Below are 27,491 nucleotides of genomic sequence, written 5' to 3'. Positions count from 1 at the left end.
CCTCACTGTAGATAAGAGGAAGCTGCAGATAAGGAAGAGGGAGAACGTGAGCAGCAAAAATCATGGGTTAAAGGATCCTATGAATTGAATTGGTGTGGCAGTTAGCCAGCTAGCCAGTTCTATCTAGCAGTTCTATTTTGAATGTGTGTGATCTCTGGCAAAGCAGGGTTCTGGTCTGTACAGTTAGTTGCTTAACTGACGATGCCATCTTGGGTTTCATACCTAAGCCAATTTGTTTAGTATCAGGGTGGTCTCAAAGCTGAAAATTTGACTTCAGGAGAGTCAAGTTTCAGGAGATTCAGGAGAGGCTGAATCCTATCAATTACAGGCCTCTATCTCTACATCATGAAACCTGACCATCACCAGCAGTTTGAGAGTGAAATGTCAATTTCTTTTTATTCAATTTTCCATTCTGAAAATTGAAATAGAAAATGTCAAGTGTTCATACGGAAACAAAATTAACCCACTTTATACGGTTGAAAACTTTTAAATTCATTTTAAATTTTCCATTTAAACTTATTTAGATGTTATTTACACAAACACACCCCGCTGCCGAATGATAAATTTTGATGTTTTTTCAGACACAATTTGCAGAATGTCATGCCTAATCTATCTCAGCACCTTGCTGGACTTCTCTCCTTAAAGCATGCACTGCCTTAATTTTATTTGCAAAGGTTTTCTCTTAAAACCTAGAAATGAATTCAGAGTCACGTAGCACATCTATATACTATGATCTATCCTGCCAATCTTTCCCATTAGACCTCAGGGGAAAATGTTTATTAAGAATAAAAGGAGAGCAGTCTTCAAAATTTTCTCAGTTCAGGTGGGAAAGTGTCCAACACAGAGAGACTTTGATTTCACATCGGCTAATGGCTTTACCCATGGCTGTTTTTCTGCTTTACCATATAACCAGAAACACATACCTGACAGTCATTTAAAGACAAAAAAATTAATTATGGAGAATCATTACTGGGCAGGCATCCCTCCCACTCTAGTATAAGTGACAAAAAATAGGATTTTAAATAATTTTGGAGTTATAACCACTGTAATTAGGTGTTCAGTGAGCACTTAACAATTGAGCTATGCTTATTAAAATTACCATTTTAATCAGAATGTTGCCAGAGAATCTTTAATAGCACAGTAGTTTGATTTCCTGGGACTCTAATTAGGCCCATATTCCTCACCACCTGGGGAATGTAATGCTACCTTGGTGCTACAGGTGATGCAATATCATCTACCACCACCCACTCCCTGTAGGAAAAGGAGATCAATTCTGCTCTGCAATGACCTCACCAAACTTTCCTTCGCTGACCATAAAAGCTTGGTAGTCAATGGTGGCTGTGGCAATGTCTGAAAAATAAAAAAAGAAAGGTTGTAAAAGGCTGTCCTCCTAAAATATTAAAGAATCTCATGCTATTGCCTCCAGGAGTAGGAAAGAATCAAAGATCAGGTGTTTACTTTAGTTTGAAGAATTGGTTTCTTTGGTCAGACTGTAAAGGTCACCCCAAGAGAAGCAGATCCGTAACTCTGTAGTCTCCTGATGTAACGAGGGAAAATCTCTGGCTGCTTTGTACGACTACCTTTAATGCTTCTCCTCTGTGCTCCGTATAGCTTTAGGCAAGGAAGTCTGTGTTTTTCTTAATTCCATCTTCTAACACTTTTGGCCTTGTGCCACTCTTCCTTGTGCTGCTCTTTCAAACCAATAGCCAGCACCTCGGTTTCAGCACAAGAGCATTAAGGAGGCCAAGAAGTGTGCTTATAGATCAGGTTGCCATCTCCCGCAGATTTTCGGGTAGTTACCGGATTTCAGCTTTGTTCCCCAGTGCCCAGTTCATCTGTTTATTCACCCGGATTTGCTTAGCCCCCTGCTGGCTGTGATTATGTGCCTCCCGCTGCTCCTATGTAGACCTAGTTGTTTTGTGCATGCCTGGCTCTTGCCACACACCCTTCCTGTTCTTGGGATCCTCAGTTCTGCCAACCAGTGTGCTCTTTTCACAATCGAGAGGTGATTGCCTGCAACGATGAGGAAGAGGGAGCCTTCCTTTCCATGTTCCCTGGGCCAGCTAAACAACTTCTTTAATTTTTGACTGACTTCCAAATACCAAGTAGCACCCAGGTTTATTCTAGCTGCCCAGCTGTTGAGTTTAGGTGGCCTCGAAGGCTGGCAGGAGGTTTCGCAAATTTAGAAAAGAGAGATCTTCTGGATAGCTTCCCCCTCCGCCCCCATTGATGAATGCTTGATGGACAGATTATCGAAACAGGCTGCATGTGCAAACAGTATTATCTATAATTGGTGACCTCAATTGCTGGGAGTTCTATAACTACATTATTCAAGTGCCAGTAATACGACTGGTACAGCAAAAGACAAAAAGTAGATCATTATGCTTGTAAAAAAAATAAAAATAAAAGGTTAACAGGCTGCTGAAACAATCAAGCACTGATCAGCCCTCCCCTAAAGAGGTAACCAGAAGTGAACCCTTTCCTGACTGACAGGCCGTGACCTCTAGGGATCAGCCACTCAGCACATGGTGGGTGGGACCTAGAGAGCCATGAGGCAGGAAGAGAAGCATTTGTTTGTGCAGTTGAAGCTAGGCTGGGCTGGCAGCAAGACGTTTGGCCGGGAAAAGGCTGGAACAGGCAGGACTGCAATCCATGAAAGATAAGGACTGCAGGGGTTTGAATCCTCTACCAGGGCTTTGGGGGAAATTTAACCTCGGGAACAGTTTGTTAGTCAGTTTGCGTTAGACTTCTATTTTCCTTTCGTGTGCCTTGCATATCTCTGCAACTGGTCTATTGTTGTTTTACCTAGAACACAACTAAGCTAAGAAAGCTATAGCCTGTTACCATCCATCCAGCTAGGGCATTGAAAGAGTCTATGTAAAGTTTAAAGGTGCTTCTGTATTTTCTTGCATCCATATTATTGCATCCATAACTGGGTAACCACAATTTTTAAAGTGTGTCAACTCCAATATCAGCTGGAATGCTTTTTGAAGTATTCTTGCAACTACTGAGTGGTGTTTTTTTACCTGTAACTAAAAGCTGAGAGAGCCTCAGACAGAAGCTGTCTGTAGTATTTTGAATAAAGTTTATTTTTCTTTTGTTCTTTACAATTTCAAAAAGCCTCTTTGGGTGTATTTTAATGCAGGAAAGGGAGCTGGAAAAGGGTTTATTCTAGTGCAAACACGTCTCAATAGGTTCAGCTACCAGGTTTCTCACCACGTGTAAGCTTGCATGTGGAAGGTTTTTGTACTTTTCTAATAGTAAGAGAAGGAGAGTTTTCCCTGGAATTCCACCCAAGTCCAAGGTGCTGGTGGTGTTAAACTATGTTCATAATTGGGGGGTGGTAGCAGTGAAAAAGCTACTGGAGAAACAGGAAAGTTTAAAGGAAAAGCCTTTGTGGGTGAAAGCATAGAGAGGAGATGATTCAGCATTTTTCTTCCCCTCACGTGGGCTGGCTCTAAGACAAAGGCTGGGTAAAATCCGCTACAGCTGGCTTTAAAAACAATTCAGAAATTACAGTTACTGCATTTTCCCCCAAAAGAGGGCCATGCGATTAACAGAGACTGGGTGTTTTGCTCACATCATGCTAGTGCTTTGCCAGTTGCACTGTCACTTTGTGTAGCTAATGTATCATCAATAAAACATAGCGGGTGATAAGGCTCAAGCATACTGGAAGCCTTACTCTCTAGCGCCAGTTTTGTATGGTCAGTTGTAGAATTTGGTGGTGATGAATGCACTCAATACTGCTCCTCAGCATAAGCTAGGGTATCTTCATCAATAAATAGCATCTTCAGGTTTTGGAAAATGGGGTTGGGGTGGTGGCAGTCTGCAGTTGGTGAGGAAATATATGATAGAACTGCACACTGCTAATTAGACAAGGTTAAAAACGAAACTGGTAGAAAGTGTAGGTGCACAGGAAAGTCGTCTTTGAACTGGTTTTCATTCATTTTCATTTGGAATCCATAGAAATTATAGCTATCACAAATTGTACATCATGACCTAGATTCTTTTGTTTTGCCCATTTATAATGCACATGCTTCCTGGTGTCGAGATCTACATACAATTTCTGCTTTTAAGTCATTTGCCTCTTCAAGCAAATAGGTCTATATCTGCATACCATCCACCTGAAGGGATATTTAGGCATTTTATAAACAAGGGGAAGCTATTCAAAATTGGAGTATAGCCACCAAGTTTAGTGTTCTTGTGAAACATACCTTCCACAAACATTACAAAAAGCCGCCACCACTAGGAAGTAGATTTAACAATTCTGTGCTTATACAAAGTTGTCAACCTTATATATGTACATATAGTAAATAAATGATATCAAGAGGACATATACCCCACATTTATTGTAACTATAGCCCAAAGCAACTTGTGTAATACAAACTGTCGCAAGAGCTGCCACACATGGGATTAGCAACGGGTATGCCTAAGAGAAATAGATAGATAGATAGATAGATAGATAATAGCAGCAATAGCTGGGAGCAGTTGGGTGAGGTGGATGAGGGCATGCTGAAGGACACACGTCTTGCTGAGGGAATCTTTTCCAAGGATCCCTCAGAACCTGGAGCCTCGGGCTCCACTGCTAGCTGTCAGCATTTCTCTCAGGTCCACTGCACTTCATACCACTGCACTGGAAAGCACGCTGCTTGAGATCACACCACCTAGTGTTCCAGATGGTAAACTATACCCAAGATCACCAGGGTAAGAGATCAGCTGTAATCTCAGGAATGTCTTGTCCACAGTTATCAAGTAGGCAAGTCTGCTGCACCATACAGAGGATGTACTCAGGCTCTGCCTCCAGCCATGCAGTCCCAAGATGCTAAAAAGGTCAACTTGCATTTGGACGCAAATAAAAAGCTCAAGTTTGCAAAGACCCATGCTCCAGAAACTCCTTTTACCCTTATAGATCCCTGTGATCATGTTCCCCACAGGTAAAAGTTTCAGAAGAGCTATGTTAAAAGGGAGCTGAGCTCCTCTGGCAAACTTAGTCAATTTCCTTTAATTATAAAGGCTCATCCATTCACAAGAGACCTGCTGTTTATAAAGCACCATATGCTGGAAAGCTGGGAACCCCTCCCCCGTCTGCAGCTGCCAGAAAACCCCAAGTTCAGTTGTGCTGTTAAAAAAGGATTAGGACAGGGCACGATTAAACAGAGGAGTTTAAAATGACAAACAAGCCTCTAAATGGGATTAGAGCCTTAATGAAAGCAGTAATGAATGAAAGAAGCACTGGAATATTACCCATAAATATCCAGCAGATAGATTAGATCCCTGGATACTGCATTAACAGACTCTATAAAATTATTTCAATTACTCTTCATCGATAAATAACAAGGCCATATTCCACGTAAAAGCAAATTCTTCTCGGCTGCTGTTTGAAGCCATTAAAAGAGATTTGGTGGTTTTATTCCATGAAAAGTGAGAATGAGATAACACAGAGAGATGCTGAAAAATGCAGCAGCAAAAATGTATTAGCACTATATATCTTAAAGCATATTATAATAGCTGCTTGGTCTCTCCTGCCAGTTATGGCTAGCATTATAAGACTGGGAAGAAACCATTTTTAGCCTATTTTTAAAATTTTAATTTGAAAAATATAAGAATTTTTTTAGCCTACTTTCCCTAAGGAAAGTGAGTTTATGAGATCACCTGGCATTCATTCTCTCTCTCTCTCTCTCTCTCTCTCTCTCTCTCTCTCTCTCTCTCTCTCTGAGAGGGAGGGGGGGAGGGAGGGAAGGAGGGTATCCATGTATGTCCCCACCATCAACTTCACAATGCCCAGACCAATGTACAGTTGTAGGGACACAAAGGAACATCTTGGCGGTGTAGTTTGTGATGATGTCATCCACTCCGACTGAATATGGCAGACGCATAAACATTTGAGGCACAAGTGGACTAGCTTGCGGACCGTCTAGCTGATTTTAAACACATTTAGTAAGGTTGTAGTAGGTGCAAGTAGGAAACAATTTGGACCAAATTTAGTGCAGTTCTAGGGACACATAGGGACACCACAAAGGCATACTTTGTGATGATGTCATCCACCCCAATTCAAGATGTTGGGCGTGTGAACGTTTGAGGCACAAATGGGCTAACTTGTCAACTGCCTAACCAATCTGGACCAAACTTAGTCCAGTTGTAGGGGTAGTGAAAGGAAAGTAGGCAGATTAGTTCTTACCAGAACTACTTGTTAAGAATGTGGTATGATAGAGACATAATGCACACATTCATTTGTTTTGTCCATTGTCATCCATGATAACTGGGCAGAGAGGCACCTTTCAAAGTGTTGATTTTCATTATATTTAGGTTGTTGATGCCTCTATAGTTTTCTTTATCATCCAATTAATAATAAACCCTTGTTGTTTTTTATTATTTTATTTATTTTTGCATTTATATACCGCCTTTCGTTAAAAAGATAACCCCAAGGCGGTTTACAAAAGTTAAAAACATACAATAAAAAGACAATAAAAACATCATGTTAAAAGTATAAAAACATATAAAAACTGGCATAAAAACAATACAACAAATACAACAAATAAAAACACAGAGAAGCCGCAGTAGAAAACGATCATGTAAAAGCCTGGGTAAAAAGCCAAGTCTTTAAAAGCTTTCTAAAGACTTGGCTTTTTACCCAGGCTTTTACATGATCGTTTTCTACTGCGGCTTCTCTGTGTTTTTATTTGTTGTTGTTGTTAAAGAGTGTCACTACTTATTGGGTCCTGTCCTAGTCACACGTTCCTGAAGGCCTAAGACTGCTCAAGCCTTTCTTGTAGGGAAGAGTTTTCCACTTTACACTCTCAGAATATTTACTTGGAAGGGTGAATCTGCTCATATAAGAAAGCAGATGGTGGCAGCCTACTCGGGACTCCACAGCTAGAGGAGAGATTTTTTAATCTTCCCCCCCTTTTGATCATTACACCACCCATATTCATCTTGGGTAACGTGAAAGGGCATTCTTGATCTTATAGGAAATTAAACTAAGGAACTTACTGAGAAGGTATCATTTTTGTATATAGACAACTGTTTCTACATCATAGTTTGGTTTATTTATTTTTTAAGAAAAAAAATTGTGTGCCTTGGAAGAGAAAGGTGGGATATAAATCTTTTAAAATAAAATTGTATGTGTGTACAAAGACACACACACATACACACACAATGATTTCACATAACGCCACATGGATGCTGTAAGGCATGGCTTGAAGACTAAGAAGCGTTTAGACTTAAGCTTTTAAGTCTATACACAACACTGTCTTAGGGCCACTCTGGGAAGAGCATCTGCATTTTTGCATGCAGAAGGTTCCAAGTTCCCTCCCTGGCATCTCCAAGTTAGGTCTGAGAGAGACTCCTGCCTGCAACCTTGGAGAAGCTGCTGCCAGTCTGTGTAGACCAGGGCTGCTCAACTTTGGCCCTCCTGCTCATGTTGGCCTACAACTCCCATGATCCCTGGTGGCACAGTGGTAAAACTGCCGCCCTGTAACCAGAAGGTTACAAGTTCGATCCTGACGAAGGGCTCACCAGGAGCCCCTGGTGGCGCAGTGGTAAAACTGCCGCCCTGTAACCAGAAGGTTAACAAGTTTGATCCTGACCAGGGGCTCAAGGTTGACTCAGCCTTCCATCCTTCCGAGGTCGATAAAATGAGTACCCAGAATGTTGGGGGCAATATGCTAAATCATTGTAAACCGCTTAGAGAGCTCCGGCTATAGAGCGGTATATAAATGTAAGTGCTATTGCTATTGCTATTGCTATCCCTGGCTATGGGCCATTGAGGCTGAGGATTATGGGAGTTGTAGTCCAAAAACAGCTGAGGGGCCAAAGCTGAGGAGCCTTGGTATAGATAATACTGAGCTAGATGGACCAATGGTCTGATTTGGTATAAGGCAGCTTCCTATGTTCTTATGTCAGAACCCAGATTCAAACCTTAAACTGATGCTCCCAGTTCAAGCTTTGAAGGTATTGAGACTGTACTCCCATCGGAGAACAGCAAACTACTATCTCTAAAGAACTCCACTAATGTATGAAGTTGGAGAGATTAAATGCAATTCTTGGAAAATATAAATTCCTACTGCCTGTGCTCTCCTACTCTAACCAACTGTTCAGGAAGGCAGGAGAGTCACGTGCACTATTATTCCTGCAGCTGAGGGGACAGATGACCTTTCCGATACAGTACCTTTATAAATCTTAAATAATGAAATTTCTTACAAAAGAAATGAATAAGTTCAGGTTAAATCATTTTCTACAACAGATTTATGCTGAGAGCTGGGTATATGCAGACAGAAGGCTGGCTCATACAATAGACCTTCCACATTCTTTCCCTAAAAACTACAGTGACTGAGTCCTAGACCAATGGATGAGTGACAGGAACCCTGGAAAAATAATCTAGCTTGCCAAATAAAAGCAGATAGAGGGACAGAGAAATTCAATGGTGCTTCTAAAAAACCCACACCCATATTATTAGAAAATGCAGTTAGTTTTAAAAGGATAAAAACCAATATATTGAATATTATTGCATATTTATTATTATTGTTATTATTTATTAACAACAGCAACAGCCCATTATTCTTCAGAAATCCCATTCCTGGGGTTAGACTGGCTACCACTAGCTAGTCAAGTATATGATGTTCCTGGTTCCTACTTTATTCTCTTGCACACTGCAACGCAGATTCTAGTGTTTGTGGTTTGGAAGTGCCCCAGAGAACTAGAGGAAAAGAACATACAAGAAGCTCCCATTAGCCTACTTAAAAATAGAAACAGCTGCCTGTGCCACAGGAGGCTTGGTCAAGGAGCTCAGCCATGAGCCAGTCAGATAAGGTTAGTGCACTGGTCTCACAAGACACACAGTGTTATCATGTAGATGACCGATTCTGAACTAATGTTGTCTGAGAAGGGATACTGATGTAATAATACATGTGGAAAAGGGCTGTAGGGGAATGCACAAATCTATATGGATTTTGCTTACTAATTTTTCTCATGAATACAATGGAGGAAAACCCTAAAATGGGCCTTAATGGCTTGACCGAGAGTTATTTTGGGGGGGTCTAATGCTCAATAGCTTTTCAACCAGAGAATATCTATGTACTTTTCTGCAATGCGGGACTTGTCAAAGTTCAAAAGTTATGATAAACACCTATCAAACCACTGCTGATGCTCATGGAACCATATATATGCAACTCAAGTAACCACAACTTTAGCTGCCAGTTTTAATTGTTATAAAAACAAATCCCACCAAAAATAAACTAGAGGGTATCAAATATTAAATTGTTTTCAGTTTAACATCTGACCTGCTTTGAGGGCTGAAATAGCTTTGATCTATCTAATGGGCAATCTACTCTGGGAGCTAGACAGAGCGAGTGTGTCCTTGCTCAAGGGGTGACTCATTAATGAGGCAAAGTGATGACCTCAGGTGGTGCCTGCGTCCTGGGGCAGCGAGTGTAGACATCCCTACCACCCACAGCATTTCCTCACCTGCCTTGCTATCCCTGAATCCTTGCCACCAAGGCCTTAAGGCACACACCACCACCATTCCACCCATATTTCACAGCTAGCAAGTGCTTGGCTAGCTGCCAGGATGGCTTCCTTTGTTGCACTGGCTTTGGGGCATGACTGGCACCATCTTGGTGTTGCCTCAGGTGGCAACAGTGCTTGAGTTGGCACTGCCTGCTCATTCTGCTGGATCCTCCCAAAGTCTTTCAATATCATCAACCACAGTATTCTTCTAGTATGGGACTCAGGGGCATCATTTTGCATAAGTTCTAGTCCTTCCTGACTGGAACCAATACAACTTGTAGCTTTCAGAAGGCGGTACTGCATAATTTTGGGTTGACACCTTGGCCTTTTGCTTATAGTGTTTTGGCTTTCTCTGTGGCTACCTTGGGGCTTTGGAATATGCTCCCTGCTGAATTAAGAGCTTCTCCTTCTCTGTTTGTTTTCAGGAAGACCATCAAGACTTTCCTGTTCTCACATGCTTTTAATGATTTGTTTTATATTGTGTTTATTGTGTTTTATGTATTTTAACCTGTGATTTTAATGCTGGGATTTGTACACTGCCTAGAGATTTACATTTCAGGTGGTATAAAAATATGAGAGAGAGAGAGCGAGAGAGAGACAGAGAGAGAGAGACAGAAGGCTCAGAGTGACTTACAACATTTTTTTAAAAGTTAATGTGCCTGCTCCCAAGGTGTTAGGGTTCCCCAGTGGCTTGGGGAATAAAAGAGGCCAAATGTGAAATAAATGTTAACTTGAATTGTGCAAACGTATATTCTTCTCACACACAAAATGGAAATTAAATCCATTTTCTCCAATATTTATGATTTTACTATTAATTTTTTTTAGATGTACTGTGCTAAGATCTATGTGACTGATAAGATTTTTTAAAGGTGTACTGGTATTCAAAATTATTTTTCTTGCTTAATCAAACATGCAATATATTAAAATGTCTTACAAATTTGATAAAGCTAGTTATGTATGATAATATAAAGTATTATCAAAATTTTATAGAATCTTACTTGACTTCTATGCAGATTAGCAAAAACCATATATGGCCAAATGAAGTTAAAATTTACACTGTGAAAGTAGTCCCAGTGTTCCCTCTAAGGCGTGCATGTGTGTCCATGCTCACACGTTTTTTAATGCCCCCTCAGTTAATTTTAGATCCCACTCAGGTTGAATAAGGAAGGCCCTATTTTGAATGCACGTGTGCACACACTGCCTTGATACTGCCACTCAGAACAAAATTCATTCCACACACAGATGAAAAAAAAAAGAGAGAGAGAACATTGGATGTAGTTTGGAATGTATTATTTCCTAAGGAATTTCCAGTTGACAAATGTAAAAAAGAACTGTTTTAAAGTGACTATGCAGTGGCACCTTACACCACAGAAACAGTTTAAAATATATAATATGACAGCAGTAGGTGATGGGATTCTTCTGGCTTTGTATGTGAACTTATTTTGGAAACTGGTATTAGAGGCAATTACAGTAATGGAATGTTACATGTGTACATGCTATTAGATCCCCAAACAAAGTTTGTGTACTGAATTTTGTTAAAATTGTTCATCCTTAATGAGTATAATAATTTTTACTGTGTGCTTTGGTTGCTGCAAAATTAACACTTGCCAAATTCTGGAAAAAAATTTATTAGGGTGATACCAGGAAAAACAGAATTGCTCAGGAAGCTATGAGACTTGTTTATTCTGGCAAGGTCTACCAAAAGATCAGCAGTATACTAGCAACATGTACAAGATATTTCAAACTTAGTGCAAGGTTATATGTGGTTAATCCAGATTATGATTTTCTAAACCTGCTTTGATAAATTTAATGTTTATTTTTGCAACATCAAGTGTATTTTTCTTACTTATATAGTATTTCACAACAGATATTACTAGAATATTAAAAAGGAAGCTGACAATCAAGCTGACATTAAAAATCAAGCTGACCATTGAAATCCCTATCAGGGGCCATCAGAAAATGTTCTCTAGATAGTTATGTACATAAGAATCTGAAGAAGCTGAAGCAAGATGTAGAGGAAAATGCCTTCCAAGATTATTCAAGAAGGAACAATCATGAAATAAGAACAGTTCTTTTGTAATAACTACCTAACTCTACCAGCATCTAACTTTAGCTCACTCTAGTTCACTGTTCCTGGTTTTCATGTCTTATTGTAGACAGCAGGGATACAGGAAGAACTGAAGCATTGATTTCCCTCCCCTTAACCTCCCCATCAAAGCTGAATGAAAACTCACCGCTGCAGAGGGGTTTATCGGTAGGACAATCAGTCAAGGATGAGGTTAATAGGCCAACCCCATGTGTGATCTCCCCTTTCTCACTCTGAACCTCTAATTACCAGGCAAAAGGAAGAAAGGAGATCCTACTGAGCAGGTCCACCCTGCCAAGCTGAGCTCTTCACTCAGCAATAGATTGGTAGCCACCTGCTGGGCTGAATGAAGGAATTTCCCTCCAGGTGGAGTAAGGAGAGACCATAAAATCAGCTTTTCATCTCTCACTGGGCAACTAATCAAGGCCAGGCTGGCCCTGGAAGGTAGGAACAAACCAGCAAGTGTCTTCAGTAGCTCATGGAGGGCATAAATAAATAACATTGCTAATGAAAAAAGAACCACATGGCTAAGATGAAGTGGGGAAAATCAGACAGATGAGACTGTTTGTAATGCACTGACAGCATGACAATTGGCAAATGAACCTCCACAGTGATCGGCTTCCTCTCTTATGAAAAAGATGCAGGCAGCAGGAAAGCAGAGTATGAAAAATGAGCAGCATATGTATCCAAGACAAATGGGAGCAGGGGGTTGTTTGGAAATGAGGGGACTTGGCTGCTTCTTTCACATTTCCTCAGCGTATTCAGGAATTTGAAACAGGTTGGTTATTTCCCTGCCTCATTATTGACTTCTGTCACACCTATCTATGCAGGCCCCTGGGAAGAATACACATAATGATAGAGATGCAGACACTGTTCTTTGGTTTACAACACAGTCCACTATCCAAAGCAAGTCACTTGGTTCTCTTGGTCTTCAGGTTTTCTGCCTAGAAGACAGAATATCACTATTTTACTATACGGTGAGGGAACCTGCCACCTTTCCATGGCAGAACACATGTTCTTTTTCACATGTTAGTTAAACTATCCAGCTTCTTTGCCCTCTTATCAAGCCGAAAATGTCTGTTGCCAAAACAAGCTCTAGGGCCAGCTGAGATTTTGTCCTGAAGCTATAAGCATCAATGCCAAGAGCTGCTTTTCAGACAGTAAGGACACGTAAGCAGAGAGAATACAAGAAATAAAATGAAAAATAATGTTCTAAAAAGGGTAAAACAACAGGGGCCAGGTCTGTGTGAGGGTGTACTCTATCTTTCACACACATGCACGTGCTCTCTCTCTTCTCAGGAGAGGAGAGCTGGTCTTGTGGTAACAAGCATGACTTGTCCCCATAGCTAAGCAGGGTCTGCCCTGGTTGCATATGACTGGGAGACTTGATGTGTGAGCACTGCAAGATCTTCCCCTCAGGGGATGAAGCCGCTCTGGGAAGAGCAGAAGGTTTCAAGTTCCCTCCCTGGCTTCTCCAAGATAGGGCTGAGAGAGATTCCTGCCTGCAACCTTGGAGAAGCCACTGCCAGTCTGTGAAGATAATACTGAGAGAGTTAGATGAATGGTCTGACTCTGGTATGGGAGTTTCCTATGTTCCTCTCTCTCACACACATACACACACTGGATGGTAATAGGAAGAGGAAGAAAGTCTCAATGGCCACTCCAACTTTTCATGCAGTCCTTTCCCCTCCACAAAGAAGTGCTCAGAATGTACATTTTGAGCTCCTCAGTACTTTCCCAGTCTCCCTAATAAGAGCAGCTTATCTCCTGAAAGAGGCAGAGAACAGAGAACGCCAGCTCAGTTAGAAACATGGTGCTTTGAGATGCCAGCAGCAGGCTTCAAGCAGGGCATCACACAACAGCATTGAGAATGACAATTAATGAATTAACTCCATATTCCAGTGTTTTTCAAACTGTGCTTCAATGAATCCTGGAATTCCTTGGAAGCTTTTCAGGAGTTCTTCAACAAGAAAGTCAACAATAGCAAACAGAGCTCCCTAAAAGGCAGCTTTCCACCACAAGGATTCTCCTCTCAAATGTGCAACTACATTTGGGTGTGTTCTAGGGCAGACTCAGATCAAAGGCAACAACTGAGAGGTCATGCGCCCTGCATAAAATGAGCGTACAACCAAAACAACCTGCAACATTCATGGATTCTTCAACAATAAAGTCAATATGAGAAAAATTCCCTGAGGGTAGAAAGCCTGAAAATGATTGTCATAACCTAATGGGTTTCTTTAAATACCCTGCATCTGAACCAAACATTGCTTGCTGCTTATCTGGACTCACCATCGTCAATTAATTAATCACATTAATTACTGTTTGAAAGCTACTGGGCAACATATATAGCTTCCCCCCCCCATATATGGCCTGCAGAAATACTCAAGGCATACATTTACATAATTATAGTACTGTATATAATTTGCAAACTAATGTTAATGATAATCTGAATGGAGATGATATAGAAATGTATTGTACTAGACTTTGTAACATGGCCATTCATTCTTTGAGCTGATTGCACCCTGACACTCTTCTACTGCAGCTGTTTGGTGTCATTTTTAAAACTACCTTCTATCGTCCTTCCTGTTCGAGCACCTTCACCTTTTTTTCTATCGTTCCACCCAGTTCTATATATCAGCTAATCTAGCTGTCAAAAGCAATTTAGGAACCTGACCACCACTGTGAAAAATGAACCTTCCTCAGATATCCATACAGAAAACTGTAGCATTGCAGTAGCTGGCCACAGACACCAAGCTGCTTGGAAAGCAGGACTGCTGGATGTTTGATTATATTGCACAGGAGATAAATGCAGCTGGGGCGGAGGGGAAAACCAGATCTCTACCAAATAAAATATAAAAAAATCTCAAGTAAAATCTCATCTGTTAAACACAAGGACCCACTGTGTCAAATAGGAGTAGTATTTGTAAACAAACTTAGGTGCAAGTTTCAAAAACATTATTATATGTACAGATTGCATCATCTTCTCTGCCATAGAACATGTGGGGCTCCTGCACAGTCCTGTGATCCAAAAGGGCTTAGCACCTAAAAGGGGGATGGAATTGGAATTCAGCAGCACATTTTGTAATCCTTCTGGGCCTGTAAACCTCTATGGATGTAATTACATCAATCTACGAAGAGTTGGTAATCCCTCAGCTCCTCCAAGAATGAAGCTCTTAAGAAAATCTTAGTAGGAAGATCACAAGTGCACCCTGATCTTTGCCCTTGGTTTCTCACCAGTGCTATAGATATGAGAGAAGAAAGCCAGGAACTACGGTAGCCAGAATCTACTTAGGACCATTCCATGCTGGAGTTATATGTTGCACACCCTAAACTAAAGGCACTGAGACTGAGATAGCAGTTCACCAGAAGAAGAAAAACAACACTGTTCTAATTTGATCACCCACAGTTTGTGAATGGATTCAAATGACAATAATTCCAATTCATGTGGTAACAAATGCAAATAGAAGGGATCAGAATGGTTTTAGGAATGACTGACAAACAAAAACAATGTATGTAATTCCCTTTCAAAATAGGAAGCCACATCCAGTCAAGATGAAAGAAACCCCACTGTTTATGACTGGAGCAAATCTAGTTGGAGCAACAGCAAACTACAGCTCAGTCACAACAGAGGCACATCCAACACACAAGTACACACAAAATTCGATAGTTTTTAGAGCAAACTATGAGCATTTTACCACACAAGCAGTATCTCATGTGTGGTGAAATTCTCCTCGCCACACTTGGCAGGATTATATAGATAACCAAACTATCCTGGGATGAAAGAGGTTATCTTGAGGTCATTTCATCATCTGTGCAGGCCTCAACTACCAATCATACTGCTCCAAGAAAACACTGGCCGACATTCTTACTAACAAAGCACTTGTGGAAGGAAGGGGCTGTCGCTTAGTGGTAGAGAATCTGCTTTGCATGAAGAAGGTCCCTGGCTCAATCCCTGGCATTTCCAAGTTGGGCTAGGAAAACTTGGAAAGCCATTGCCTGTCAGAATAGACAACACTGAGCTATTCTCAGTGGTTATTCCAATGGCCTACTTGGTATGAAGCAGCTTTCTATGTAACCATGATATTGAACCAGACTAGTACAAAGCTGTTGCGCTAACTATCTACTCTTAAGAGAGGAGAGCTGGTCTCATAGCAAGCATGAATTGTCCACTTTGCTAAGTAGGGCCTGCCTCAATTTGCATTTGGATGGGTGCTACATGTGAGTGCTGTAAGATATGGGGCTGTAGCTCAGTGAAAGAGCATCCTTGTAGAAGGTGCCCCGAGTTCAGTCCCTGGCATCTTCAGCTAGGGCTGGGAGGGACTCCTGCCTGAAACCTTGGAGAGCTGCTGCCAGTCATTGTGGATAATATTGAAGCAGATGGACCAATGGTCTGACTCGGTATAAGGCAGCTTCCTATGTTCCTATGTCATGGCTCACATTCAAACCTTGAACCGATGCTCCCAGTTCAAGCTTTGAAGGTACTGAGACTGTACTCCCTATGCTCCTACATGCTACAGATTAGCTTCCTATGCTCCTGTGTGCTACAGATTAGTGTTGCACTTCCACAAACATGCTTGCACTTGAACAACAGTGCTCAACTGCAGCATGTCTCATTTGTTTTAAGTGGGATGTCTGAGCAATGGTGAAACTCTTTGTTTAGCTCAACTATGCAACCTTGTGCTAGCGCATCTTTGTTCATTACACAAGTACTTCATTAGTCAAGATGTCAGCCACTGAAGTTGTTCTCCTGACCAAATGGGGAGGAGTTGGGAGGAAAGTCAAGAACCTATCTGCTCCCTCCCACACTATCAGAGCCTCCACTGGACTCCACTGCCTGTGCACCCACATGAATGCCACAGAAGTGTTCCTCAGGGCTGCATTCAGGAGCTGGGAGTCCTCCAGTATCCCACAATGCACTGCACAGGCAGTGGAGGGTCAGCCCTAAGCAATGCAGCAGCACACCTCTCCCTGGTGACATTTTCCTCTGGACTTGCTTGTAAAAATGGCCACTGGTTACTGGGAGCTGCAGAAGCTGGTCTGATCAGATCAACCACATGATCAAATGCTGAGGTAGAACTGCCCTCGGCAATGCAGCAGCATTCCTCTCCTTGGTTCCATTTTCCTCTGGACTTGCTTGTAAAAATGTCCACTGGCTACTAGGAGCTGCAGAAGCTGGAGCGATCACCCACATGATCAAAAGCTGAGGTAGAACAGTGTGGCGGGAGTGGGGGTTCTGTCCCATCTAGGTTAAAGAGTGGGTACAAAAGCTAGGCTACCCAATTAGGCAGTCACTGGGCAGGAGAGGTTTCTGTGGCTCCAGAAGAGCCTCTGTAGCTGGCTTAACCCTCACCCACAAAAGGCTGGTTGTGAGAATCACCTCACTGTGTTTAAGCTTTCTTATTGGCAGAAAATACTTGTATCAATGATACAAATATTTCTGCCAATATGCTGTTCTAGCAAAGTGCATTCTGTACTATTGGCCAGTGCGGCATTGCTGAGGCTCCAAAACATTTACAAGTATTGGCCAGTGTAGCATCTCCATCTTCAGCTTTCATGAAAACAGCTCTGTGCTGTGCCCCCCACATACACACCACTAATTTGTGATTTCATTATGGATTCTGACTGAAAATGAAGACAGAAATAAATATCTTTGAGTTTTAGAACAAGTCATGCTGTATTTTGCTGAGTTTCAGGAGCATGTAGACATTGAGAAGTTGGTAAGCTCAGTTTTTAGCTCTAAGGGTTATAGCTTAAATTCAGTAATAACTATAAAGGTAAAGTTGTGCTGTCGAGTTGGTGTAAACTCCTGGTGACCACAGAGCCGTGTGGTTTTCTTTGGAGGGAGTTTACCATTGCCATCTCCCATGCAGTATGAGATGATGCCTTTCAGCATCTTCCTGTATCGCTGCTGCCCTATATAGGTGTTTCCCATAGTCTGGGAAACATACTAGCAGGGATTCAAACCAGCAACCTCATGCTCCCTAGGCAAGTTACTTCCCCGCTGCACCATTAGATGGATAACATTATAGACCCACTGAAATCCTGTATATTTATTCAAAGCAATAAGCAGCTTGCAAACTGCAGGCATACCCACTTAGGGAGAACTCTTCAAATGTGTAATGCCATGACAGTGTTTAATTTAGGAAGCATTTCACCATGAAAAGACTGAATGTCACACTGTTCTAGAAAATAAGAGGCAAAAGGAAAGGTGTCAAGCAATGGAGTGAACAGTCTCAAACTCACAGGACCTGTGGAGAAGTTGGTGTCACCAAATGCATTAAAGAGGCAGCCCAAAAGAATATCACAAGGAACTGCAGAGCTCCTGATAAGGAGGGAGCGTATTCATTAAGGTTGCAATCCTATGACATTTACAGGAAAGTAAGACCCTTAAACTCAGTGAAAAGTTACTTCTAAGTAGAAATGCATAAGTTTGCAATGAAAGTGATATATTTTAGGATTGTTCTACATTCAGAAATCGGCTGAGAGCAATCTGATTATCACAAGAACTGAGCATCCAGAAGTTCTGACTATATTTTATCAATGACGTTTCCAAACAAGGTCAACCCAGTACTTATTGCTAGGAGTGTTTTTTTTATATTTTCATATAAAAATGACACACACACACACAATTACACACACACGTGTGTGTGTGTGTGTGTGTGTGTGTGTGCGTGTGCGTGTGCGTGTGTGTGTAGACTGCCCCAAACTTCTGTCTCTGGGCAGTTTACATCAACAAAAAAGGGATTAAAGATGAATGTTTAAAAATTTAAAAGCTTAATCCAGTTTAAAAGCCTGGGTGAAAACATTTTCTGTTTTGTTTTAAACTCAAAACAAAACACAGATGGCTGAAGTGTTTCATTGAAACAGTGGTTGACGCCAATTGTTTCAACTAAAAAAACTCAAAATGTTTTGAGTATTTTGGCCGGAGGGAACAATGGGGAAACTCAAAACACCCCATTGTTCCCCATGGCTAGGTCCTAGGGACACCAAAGTGGGTTGGGTTGTAGGGCATGATGGGTGCTACCTACCACCCAACCCACAAAAGAAATGGGCAAGTGGGATATTTCAAGCAAATGTTTAACCTTCCCCCTAAACCCCCATAAGATCCTATGGGGGGGGGGGTTGGGGGGAAGATTTATCTATCTATATACTGCCTGATATGTGCATCTTGGTGGCATACACAGTTTAAAACACCACAAATATAAAACAGAATTAAAACAATTAAAACAATGTCACGAATAAGAAGTTAAAATAATTTCACAGAATTAGAAGTTAAAACAATCTCACGGGATAAAAACAAACAGTTTAAAATTAATTTTCGTTAAAGGCCTGAGAAAACAGGTGTGTCTTGAGGGTCTTCCTAAGCAAACAAAAAAGAAGCAGCTCTTATTTTGATAGGGAGCATATTCCAGAGCCCCAGGGCAGCCACAGATAAGGCCCAGTCTTGAGTCACCACCAGACCAGCCGGTGGCAACCGTACCCAGACCTCTCCAGATGATCTTAATAGGTGATAGGGTTCATGACAGAGAAGGTGCTCTCTTAAGTACCTTGGACCCAAGCTGTTCAGGGCTTTGCACGTAATAACCCACACTTTGTATTTTGCTTGGAAACATATTTTTGGAAACATATAGAGGAGATCTGGTCTTGTGGTGGCAAGCATGACTTGTCCCCATAGCTAAGCAGGGTCTGCCCTGGTTGCATATGAATGGGAGACTTGATGTGTGAGCACTGTAAGATATTCCTCTCAGGAGATGAAGCCGCTCTGGGAAGAGCAGAAGGTTTCAAGTTCCCTCCCCGGCTTCTCCAAGCTAGGGATGAGAGAGATTCCTGCCTGCAACCTTGGAGAAGCCGCTGCCAGTCTGTGAAGACAATACTAAGCTAGATAGACCAATGGTCTGACTCAGTATATGGCAGTTTCCTATGTTCCTATATTGGCAGCCAGTGCACTTCTTTTAAAATCATTGTTATGTGGTCCCTTTGGGTTGTCCCAGAGATCAGTCTGGATGCTACATTCTGTGCCAATTGTAGTTTCTGGACTAAGTACAAAGGCAGCCCCACATAGAGTTCATTAAAGTAGTCAAGCCTGGAGATTACCAGGCTTGACTACTGTACCACTGTTTTAAAGGGTGCCAGGAGTCGAAATTGACTTGATGGCACACTTTACCTTTTACTTTACCTGCAGAAATTGGCATCACTTATGAATCAGCTGAAACTGATAAATAAATGCTCCTGGCCACTGCCTCAACCTGAGAAACTAGAGAGATTTTTGGATCCAGGAACACTCCCAAGCTATCTACCTGATCTTTCAGAGGGAATGTAACCCCATCTAAAACAGGCAGAGCTAAACCATCTCTCAGGTCCTAGACCACACACCCCTCCACCCAGAGTCAGTACTTCCATCTTATTTGGATTCAGCTTCAGTTTGTTATCCCTTATCCAGCCCATTACTGCCTCTGCATTTAGAGAAGTTATGCCATTTTCTGATGAGGTTAATAAGGAGAAATAGATGTAATTTAATCTTATTTATTTATTTATTTATTTAATATACTCTCTTATCCCCCCCCCCCAGCTGTTTTTGAACTAAAATCCCCCAAAATCCCCAGCCACAGTGGTCAATAGCCAGGGATTATGGAAATTGTAGGCCAATATCTGCAGGAGGGCCAAAGTTGAGCAGCCCTGCTCTAGGCGGTTCACAACAATACATACAATAAAGACAAAACAATTTTGACTGAGTACAGCTTGCAATGAAGACTGTAGAGCAGACCAGAGCAGTGAGTGAAGCACACGTTAGTCTAAAGGCCAGACATGGGCTCATCACAGCAATCACCAAGAAATATTACACCCACACACACACACACACACACACACACACAAACGCACACACACCTCTGCCACTGTCCATTTCTTGCCACAACACCATCTCACAAACACAACTCAAAGAAGGCAGGTAGGCACCCAAGTGCTGCCTTTGTCAATCTGAGATCCAGCAAAACCAGAACGTTATTGTAGTAATAATAGCACAACATATTGCACTCAGTGCTGAGAAAATAAAACCACAAAATCAAACCTTCCTTCTTCTTCTCCTGATGTATTGTCTTCAAGAGAGGCATAAGGGCTCACTCTGCCTCCAAGCCCCTTTGAATACGTTTTGAAATTCCCTCCGTTTGTGTTCCTCCCCACCTCCCCCAGCCAGTGGGGCACAATTGCCCATGACAACACTTGATTTGTATAATAACAAGCCAACCAAGAAGCAAGGAGATTGCAAGCCAATCAAAAGCCAGTGCCAGAAAACCAATCAACAGGGGGGGAAGCAGCCCTCCAAAATGGCACTCGAAAGGTTTCAATCAAAACAGGGTTGTTTCATTCCAAGCTCAAAACAGGAGATGTTTTGTTTCAAGCTTAAAACACTTGAAATGGCCCATTTCGTGTCAAAACATTTTGATGTCGAAACATGTTGCACATCCCTATTAAGTTCCCTGTCCCAAAGGGAATCACAGTCTAAAAAGAAACACAAGGGAGATAACAGTAACAGCCACTGTGAATGGTGTTATGCTGGGTTAAAGAGGGAAAGTAGTTACTATTTAGTTGCTATCTTCCTGCTAAGTAGAAGAGAGCCTCCAATTTAAAAGGTATGCCCTCTGTGCCCAGTTAATAGGAGATTTGTGGTACCAAGCTCCTCTTGGCCTGAATGATTAATAACAGGACCAATACAAACACCTCCACAGAGAACCTGCTGATTTTAAAGGAAATCATTGCATCCGTTTCTAAACTGATGCTTATATTTCTTTAATGCCACTAAAGGAAAGGATTAAAAAAAAAAACACGGACAAAGCAAAAGCTGCATTTTGAATCTTGCTTACAGCTCCAAGATGAATTCTTTCTCGTACCCACAATGCACTGAGCTGTAAATCAAGGACAAACTTTACACCTATTTCTGTAGAAAGTTTTTAACCACTCAGAAGCTCCCTGAGGTCTTCCCAACATGAAATAAAATTAAACTACTCATTCTATTCCCACCAGACCTTTATTTGAAGCTCCCGGTTACAAGGCTCCCTACATGATTTATTGCAGCTGAAGAAGAAATTATATCAGAGATCTAACAGTGACAGAGTGAAGGCTTTCAAAATGTCTGGCTGTTGCCTAGGTACAATGTTACCTTACCAAGAAATTGTATGTCCACTAGAAAAACCAGGCTTAAGCTGGATCTCTTCAAGAGCAAGGGAAGACTGATTTCCTCAAGCCATAGTCTGCCAATAATTTATGGAATTTGAGAAATGTATTTTTTAATTGTCATGGGAGGATTGCTGAAAAGATTTTCACTTTTAAGAAACTGAAAATAAGGAGAGAAGTTCTAATGGAATTACAAAGTTAACACCTGTAAAATTGGCAGAACTGGCTATTTTCCATAGCCTGAAAAACTCCATCTGTCAACAAGGTAGATTTTAAAAGCATTATCACATATTTCCCCATAATAATTTTCTTCCACCTCTTAATTATTATTTAAATTAAAAAATACTTTTCCATACTTGTTACCTTCAGCTCATTGGAAAGTATCTTCAGTTATTCTCACTGTTCTTATAGACTTTATTCAGATGTTCAAAAGAATGCTGCTGAACTTGCTTACATGTGAAATAAGCGGGTGGGAAGTCTCACCCTAGCATGTCAATCACCTCCCTCATCTGATTGCTCATAGAAATGGCAGCATTTGTATGAAGAGAGAAGTGCTGTAACTGTGATGCCAGGCGCTTCTGCGATGGACAGCCTGGGAAGGGCCTGCCTTCACATGCCAAGGCAGGACTTCCAACTTGATTTTGATATCTGTAAGGGTGTTGAGCAGCATTATTTCGAACACCTGAATAGGGGGAAATAGACTCACAAATTACAATTAAGACAACAGGGGTATACAGAACTGGCTCGTATATTTTGTGATTCTAGGTGAGGTTAAATCCCAGTCCCATAATCTAGGTGTTGTCATATCATAGGCACAACAGATAAAGTCACAGGGCGGGCAGGAAACAGAGCGCATAACAGACTCAAAAGAAGCAGAGCCAAACTAGGTGCAACATGACCGCCATGTTTGTTGTTCACACGTCCACCTCCACCTCAATCATGTATGAAACAGAGAGTGGATGGAGTCTAATTTTAAAATCAAGTGGTATGCACAAGTGAGAGGACCTGAGCCTTTCCTCTGCATACCTTGCCAAATGACAAGCCAACCTCCAACCTCATTATTTCTATATGTCTCACAACCTAATCTTGTGCACATTTACTCACAAGTTAGATCAAGTTCCATTTAGTTTAGTCTCAGGCACATAATTTTAGGATTTCAGTGCAATCTGCTACATATTTACTCAGAAGTAAGAAAGGTAGCTTTCTACCAAGTAAATGGATATGCATCAGTAGCATCAGTTCCCAACAGAATGTATTTCCCAGTATGCACCCCTGCAAGCCACAATCAACTGGGACAATATATTTTTTCATATTGTTCCTTGATTTGTTTACTTTGAAGTTCACACATTTTCATGTGCACTTGGATTCAGATAAATATGGTATTTTTTATTTTATTTTATTTTATTTCATGTATATACTGCCTGACTCTGGAGGCTCCAGGAGGTTCACAAAGCAAAAAAACAAGAACAGCTATTAAAACAAGAATTAAAAAAACCTAACACATTCAAAATTTAAAGCAATTGAACTCCAACAAGCAATTATTTTTTAAACATTCAAAAATTACAGCAATTAGCAATAGCAATAGCAATAGCACTTACATTTATATACCGCTCTATAGCCGGAGCTCTCTAAGCAGTTTACAATGATTTAGCATATTGCCCCCAACATTCTGGGTACTCATTTTACCAACCTCGGAAGGATGGAAGGGTGAGTCAACCTTGAGCCCCTGGTCAAGATCGAACTTGTAACCTTCTGGTTACAGGGCAGCAGTTTTACCACTGCACCACCAGGGGCTCAAAAATCTAAACAATTAAAAATTTAAAACTCTGAAATTACTAAAAGCCTGGCTTTTAAAAAGTGTCTTAAGGGCTCTTTTGAAGGCTGGTAAAGATGTTAAACCACGAATATCTATAGGGAATGCACTCCACAGCCTAGGAGCTACTACAGAGAAGGCCCGCTCCCGAATCACCGCCAGATGAGCTGGTGGTAGATGGAGATGGACCTCTCTTTTGATTATCTTAATGTATAATGCACTACAATAGCATCCCAAAATAACGACATGAAAACTAATTATCTTTGTGTCAATAGACAGAGCAGGTCACACCTGTGTCAGTAGCATCATTTCTTCCTCCACTGAGGCAATTTCTCTGCACATTTGGACTCTAGGCCAAACTTATCCCTGGCTTTAAACTCCATTTGCTTCAATCGGTTTGTCCCATGAAATCTCCTTGGCCCTGTGTTATCCAATTTTATCAACTTCCTCAGTAATCAGGGCCGGAAATAATTTGTTGTTTGCCTTCTCTGATGTTTCCCTCTTTTGTGCGTATCGAAATGACAAAGCAATCAGACCCTCAAAGTCCAATTGAAAAATAATTGGAAATACAAAGTGGCACTAAATGTTATTTTCTAAATAAAACACATTCAATTACAGAACATGCAACTGTGGAACATTAAGAAAGATTAGTTAGCATTTTAAAAATTGTATTAAACATTCAAAGCCTTCATTATATGCAAAGGACAATGTATGCTCATTGGACTGGGCAGGAGATGAAGAGAATGCAAAACAATGAAAACTCTGCATCCTTTAAGCAAAATGGGATGGGCTTTTTTTGCACTGCTTTTGTATCTGGTGCAGCACATGCATTTATGTTTGTTACATGTGAAGCTCATAAGTCATAATTCCTTATGAGACATCACAGTCAGGTGACACCAACTCATACATGCTTCTGGTTTAATATTTGGATGCACACAGTTGCTGTAATGTAAAGTGCTCTAGAAACTTTATCATGAGATTATTGAGTTGATAAACTATGGATGCTAAAATAATATAAAGAATTTACTGAGCAGAAACATGGCTTTAGGAAAATACATGGATATTATAAGCAGAACAGCTAGAGTAGGCTAAGGCTGAAAAGGGGGGAATAAGGCTGAAAAGGGGGGAATTTTCATGTTCACATTATTTAGGAAAAAGGAACAGTCCAGCTACATCAACCGTGTTCATCTGGCTTAACTATCCTGTCTCTGGCAGCATTCAGTTTTAGATATTTTAGAAGAAACACTTAGGAGCAAAGACCAGTAGACTCTAGCAAGCGAGAAAACCTAGGAGGACCGGAGTCCTCCACAGAAACCCTGTGGGGGACAATACAAGGCCTGAAAGGAAATGTGCTACTGGGGATGTGCTATCGCCCTCCAGATCAAAACGCTGACAGTGACTGGGAGTTGCAGAAGGAAATCAGGGAGGTGTCAAGGAGAGGCAGGGCAGTAATAATGGGCGACTTCAATTACCCACACATAGACTAGGTAAATTCACAGTCAGGTAATGACAAAGAGGTCACATTTCTAGATACACTGAATGACTGTGCCCTAGAACAGTTGGTCTTGGAACCAACCAGAGAGATGGTGACCTTGGACTTAATCCTGAGTGGCACCCAGGACCTGGTGCGTGATGTGAGTGTCATCGACTCTTTAGGGGACAGTGACCATAATGCCATCCAATTGAGCATCCATGCAGGAAGAGAATCACCAAATAAAGAAACACAGACACTTTGAATTTCAGAAGAGGAAACTTATCCAAAATGAGGAGTATGGTGAAAAGAAAAGTGAAAGGCAAAGTCAGGAGAGTCATTTCACTCCATGCTAAATGCATTGAGTTTACTCAAAACCACAATACTAGAAGCGCAGTTAGAATGTATACCAAAAAGGATGCATGGTACCACTAAGTCCAGGAGGATGCCAGCATGGCTAACAGGTAAAGTCAAGGAAGCCATAAAGGAGAAGAAGACTTCCTTCTGAAATTGGAAGGCCTGTCCAAATAAAGAGAACAAAAAAGAACACAAACTCTGGCAAAAAAAGAAGAAGAAGATGACAATAAGGGAAGAGAAAAGAGAGTTTGAGGAACATTTAGCTAAAAGCAACAAAGGAAATAACAAAAAAAACTTCTTTAAATACATCAGATGCAGAAAACCTGCGAGGGAGATGGTTGGACCATTAGACAATGAGGGAAAGGGATTATTAAGGAGGATATGGAGGCTGCAGAGAAGCTAAATGAGTTCTTTGCATCTGTCTTCATGGCAGAGGATACTGAGCATATACCTGTTCCTGAACCAGGCTTTTCGGGGACGGAGGCTAAAAAGCTGAATCAGATAGAAGTGACAAGATATAATGTTCTAAACCTTTCTGGAAAAATTGAAAACTAGCAAATTACCGGGGCTAGATGGCATCCATCCAAGAGTCCTTAAAGAACTCAAATGTGAAATTGCTGACCTCCTTGACAAAATATATAACTTATTCCTACAATCAGGCTCTGTACTAGAGGACTGGAAAGTAGAAAATGTAATACTGATTTTCAAAAAGGGATCCAGGGGCAATCCAGAAATTACAGGCCAGTTAGCTTAATGTCTGATACAGGCAAATAGATTGAAAGCATCCTCAAGGATAAAATTGTTAAGCACATAGAAGAAAAGGCCCTGCTGGGAGAGAACCAGCATGGCTTCTGCCAGGAGCAGAGCCACCACTGAGCAGACAGGTTCAAAGAACCCGGGCCACCACCCCTCAGGGCAGCGCCTCGTGCCTTCACACACACACACACACCGCATCTGACATCAGTTGCGGGCGGGGGGGAGATTTAGCTCCCAAACAGGGCCTTGTGGCCTTGTTTGGGAGCTAAATCGGCCAGCACTGTGTTCGCAGCATGGCCAGAGCGGTGCAGGGAGAGTCACTCTGGCCATGCTGTGAACACAGTACTGGCTGACGTAACTTCCAAACGGGGCTGTGCGGCCCCATTTGGGAGCGTAACTACACCCTGGGTCCGACATCAGATGTGGGGTGTGTGGCAAAATGCTCCCTGCAACTGATGTTAGATGCAGGGACGGGGCCTAAGGGGCCATGGCAGCAGCAGAACCCAGGCAGCTGATGGCCTCCCTCCATGCCTGGCTTCTGCAAAAGTAAATCTTGCCTCATGAACCTATTGGAGTTCTTTGAGAGTGTCAACAGGTGTGTGGATAAGGTGATCCGGTTGACATAGTATACCTGAACTTCCAAAAAGCTTTCGACAAAGTTCCTCATTAAAGACTCTTGAAAAAACTTAGAAGTCATGGGATAAGGGGACAAGTACATGTGTGGATTGGTAACTGGTTGAAGGACAGGGAACAAAGCAGGTATAAATGGAGTGTATTCACAATGTAGAGAAGTAAGAAGTGGGGTCTCCAAGGGATCTGTACTAGGACCAGTGTTTTTTAATTTATTCATAAATGATCTAGAAGTTGAGGTAAGCAGCGAAGTGGCCAAATCAGCAGATGACAGCAAACTCTTTTGGGTAGTGAAATCCAAAACAGATTGTGAGGAGCTCCAAAAGGATCACTCCAAACTGGGAGAGTGGGCAACAAAATGTCAAATGTGTTTCAATGTTGGCAAGTGTAAAGTATAAACCCTAGAGATGTACATATCAGGCAGTATAGAAATATGATAAAATAAATAAATAAAATAAAGCACATTGGAACAAAAAACCCCAACTTCACACATAAACTAATGGGATCCGAGCTGTCAGTAACTGATCAGGAAAGGGATCTTGTGGTCATGGTGGACAGCTTGTTGAAAGTGTTGACTCAATGTGTGGCAGCGGTGGAAAAGGCCAATTCCATGCTAAGGATCATTAGAAAGGAGATTGAAAATAAAAATCCTAATATACTTTTTCACACAAAACATAAACAGCTTGTGGAATTCTGTGCCACAA

The 27,491-nt window shown here is 41.4% G+C and overlaps 1 protein-coding gene across 11 annotated transcripts in view; it reads right to left on the bottom strand.

The window, feature by feature from the left end:
- PLXNA2 (plexin A2) overlaps positions 1 to 27,491 on the bottom strand; it is a 615,006-nt gene that overhangs the window by 302,008 nt on the left and 285,507 nt on the right. The window contains exon 1 of one of the 11 annotated variants that reach the window (XM_053244553.1): positions 11,739 to 12,006. The exons of the other annotated variants lie outside the window; for them this stretch is intronic. The gene's annotated coding sequence lies outside the window, so the exon portion shown is untranslated. Of the gene's footprint in view, positions 1 to 11,738; positions 12,007 to 27,491 lie in introns of those variants that run through there. 11 annotated transcript variants of the gene reach the window in all.

The sequence above is a fragment of the Hemicordylus capensis genome, chromosome 4, assembly GCF_027244095.1.
Source record: "Hemicordylus capensis ecotype Gifberg chromosome 4, rHemCap1.1.pri, whole genome shotgun sequence".
In the NCBI taxonomy this organism is placed as follows: domain Eukaryota; kingdom Metazoa; phylum Chordata; class Lepidosauria; order Squamata; family Cordylidae; genus Hemicordylus; species Hemicordylus capensis.
Note: the sequence above shows the minus strand (reverse complement) of the source record. Positions and strands in the feature narration are given on the sequence as shown.